Source organism: Natrix helvetica (assembly GCF_964273705.1).
Source record: "Natrix helvetica genome assembly, chromosome: 5".
Lineage (NCBI taxonomy): Eukaryota > Metazoa > Chordata > Lepidosauria > Squamata > Natricidae > Natrix > Natrix helvetica.
In genome coordinates this window covers 62433062-62436562 of record NC_138551.1, presented here as the reverse complement: position 1 = coordinate 62436562, position 3501 = coordinate 62433062, and the positions used below count along the sequence as shown (strand labels likewise).

Genomic DNA, 3501 nt, shown 5'->3' with positions numbered 1-3501 from the left:
TCCGGGTCGATCTCTGCTCCCCTGCCAACACACGTTGCGTCTGGCCAGAGAGGTAGGAGCCAAACCACCGTAAAACGGTGCCCCTGACTCCCAGCCCCTCTAGCTGGTGCAACAGGATACCATGGTCGATGGTATCGAACGCCGCCGAGAGATCTAATAGGACCAGGATAGAGGAACAACCCCTATCTCTGGCCCTCCAGAGATCATCAACCAACGAAGCCAGATGGAGTGGCTGCTGCAAAACGAGGGGGTGAAGCACCTCCCAGTTTTCTTGATGAGCTGTTTCTCAGCTGCTTTAAAGGACAGGGCTGAGTAGGTCTTCAAAGAGTGCTTTGTTTCAGTGATGGTTCAATGAAGCACCATAGTGCTTCTGATGGCATCTGGCGGTGCAAAGGTCTTGATATTCCATTAATCAAAAGTAGCTTCTCTCAATGCAACAGCTATTCGTGTCAAACAAAAGCAGTGAACAAGGCTGTCCTCTGGTGCTCTGTAGAGATGGAGAGCCTATCCTTTTCGAAACACTTTAACACTTCAGTTGTGATACACATCTGCACAAGTCCCAGGACACTCCAATCCACAGCAATCCAAACTAGAAAGCAGTTGTTTTCTTCTTTTTAACCCGTATCGGGATCATGCAGTTAAAACTTCCATGTCCATGTGCTGGATGATTCTGCTCAAGAAGGAAACAGTGGTTTGAGATGCTTTGGATATTGTGGGAAAATTGTACATCATGAAAACTCACAAGGTTGTCTTAGACCTTTTTCTTTTTCTATTAAGTTGCAATTATCTGGTTTCCTGCATGCTTCGTATATGAATAAACCATACTTTAATTTTGTGTGACCCCATTTTACTCCCTAACTGCTAGGTATTTAATCACCCATGTTTGCCATCAAAGCCAGGTGTATCATGAAAAATGCTACTTTCTAAAAAACAAGCAGCTAATTATACCATAATAACATGGATGGTAGAAATGAAAACTGTGTAGATTTTTGGTTACATAAAATGCCTGTGGTTCATATTAATAATCTAGCTTGCAATAAAGGAGCCTGGCAAAGGTGTGTATAATAATTAGATGTTGCAGCTTAATAAATAAATAAAGGTCTATATATTACAATGTAAAGATAATTCTACCAATACAAGCAAGTATAATAGAATAGCTTATTGTTACAAGGAGAGAAACTTGGTTACAATGATCCATAATTCATTTTATTATCCTTCTCAAATTACGGTAGCTATTATTTTAATCTTCCTTTTACATTAAAAAGTACTACCTGGACGGCATACACGATTCTATAGAAAACAAAATTGCTAAAACTAAAATCCAGTTTACAAACATAAAGAGTTCTTAACTTAGAATCAAGTATTTAATGAGTAATGGCTTATAGAATAACCTGTTTACAGGTTTAGCACTTTTTAATGAAAGATGTAGTTATTTATTTCCTCAAGTATGAAAAATCTAATATCAGAGGCCTGTCAAGATCTTATTTTTTGAAAAGGTTTATTTTAGAATGGTAAAGAGGGTACAATTACTAGTTATATAGAGAAAAAAAAGAATGTCATATATTTCCAAATTAAAGGATGATAAACTATAAGAGAAAAAGAAATGGCTGTGAATTTAATTCAGAATTATTTTTATCACAGAATTCACTGTTTTTCTTCCCTTCCTTTATGTATATAAGTATAGTTTATGTAGAGCCACCTCCTTATAACTCAGCAGTGCCACAATTTAGGGCTTTAGATTCAAGATGTGGCTTCTAATTGCAAAATGCCCTTGGAGTATACCTGTTGAAAACATCTTAAAACCACTTTGTCTTTTCCTTAGTTTTCACAATTGCTGGCATGTGTCAACAACAAAAAATGATACATACGTTTAAAGGAGGATGCCAAACTGGTGGCCCATTGGCCAGATGCCTCACATGTAGGCCACTCTCACCCCAGCTCCATGAAGGGAAAAACGTCATGATACATCACATGACGGCAACGTGACGCCACAAGTGTGACACCCATGGTTTAAAGGGATCCAGTAGGTGCTCCAAATCACTTTGTGCCCTTTGAGCAAAGCAAAATGGAACAACTTACCATGGCCAACTTGCTGTAGTCAACTTGTCTTGGTCCACTCACTTCAACCAATTCATCACAGGACAACTGACTGTGGGACCATTCAACAAATGAAAAAAAGTTTAATTAATTTCGACAGAACCAATAATAATAAAATAAAGTCAGTCGATAAATATACCATCTGGATTTGTATTTCAATCCAGAGTTACAATAATTTTGACCAAACTGTGGTCACCAATAATAAAAGTAACTCAATGAAACAATTAAATTGGATTACATTGGACTGTCCCTCAGCAAGTTGCTCTGTGACAAGTTGGCCGTGGTGACTTGTCCTAGACCCAGTCCTTGAACAGAAGTTTTAGATTTAGAAATTCCTTAAAAAGAGATAAAGTGAGGATGGATGCCTGGGCCCAGAAAGGATTGCACTAGATGGAGAATTGATGTGATGTGGGATATATATGTTTTGAAAAGGCGTCTTCCTCTGGCCTGCAAAATCTATGAACCACTAAGTGAAGCAGATTAACAGACATATATTATCTGGCCTGTAATTGCCTTGTTTTTGCTGTTCTAGTCAGACAATAAAGTAGGATATTTGTTAATCCCCTGGTAGTCTGAGGATACATGACAGATGAAGTTATTTTGCTCGGTGGATCCCATGATATACAGGCCTGATCTAATTAATCTAGCACCACCAGATATATGCAAGCGCCAGACGTTTTTAACATATTTTTTTATTGTCACAGCTGTTGACTCTATTTGTCATTATATCTATTACTTCCCATTATTTGGTTCATTTAACTTCAGAGCTACCCTGTGAGTAAAAGAAGGGACTCTGTCAGGCTCATCTGAGAAGCTGCTTAGTGAATATTAAATCACTAAATAAGGATTTGGACATATGACCTTGGTAGAATTTGAAAAGCTGAGAAGGGTCAGACTTAATTAGAATTAGGGCTGAAAGCAACACCGAAAAGTTTTTATTTTGCTAAGGATCTAGAAGAAGACAAAGCAAGCTTTTTTGTTATTGTTTCCAAGAAGATTACATGTATAAAACTAACTAGGAATTAAAGTTGATTCTAATTAGACTTTCCTTCTCTCCTTCTCCCAAGTTTAAACATTACAATGAATGAATTTCCTACTTCTCATTGTTACCCCTTTTCAACCTAAGGCAGTTGAGAGATAGTTAGAATTTGGAAGCTGCAGTAGCAACAGACCTGGAGGGCATCAGGTATCTGGAATAGAAAAAAGAATTTATGCAAGATAATCCCAGCATATGCCTTCAAGATATTTAATTTCCACCAGTCTCCATCAACAAGAATATTTACAAAAAGTTGTGGAACTTGTAGTCCATTGATCACTTATCCTTGGTCTGTTGAAATGCAATTCCATGTGAACAAGAACTGTTAAGCAATAGAATTTTTGATTGGACAAAATAGATTTAGTCTT

General features: G+C 37.5%; 1 long non-coding RNA gene across 1 annotated transcript; it reads right to left on the bottom strand.

The window, feature by feature from the left end:
- Window positions 1-222: 222 nt before the first annotated feature.
- On the bottom strand, window positions 223-3294 carry LOC309393550. Its single transcript, XR_014175607.1, has 3 exons — window positions 3114-3294; window positions 2080-2149; window positions 223-670 (listed from the first exon to the last, which is right to left on the bottom strand). It is a non-coding gene; the product is annotated as an uncharacterized lncRNA (long non-coding RNA).
- Window positions 3295-3501: the final 207 nt, after the last annotated feature.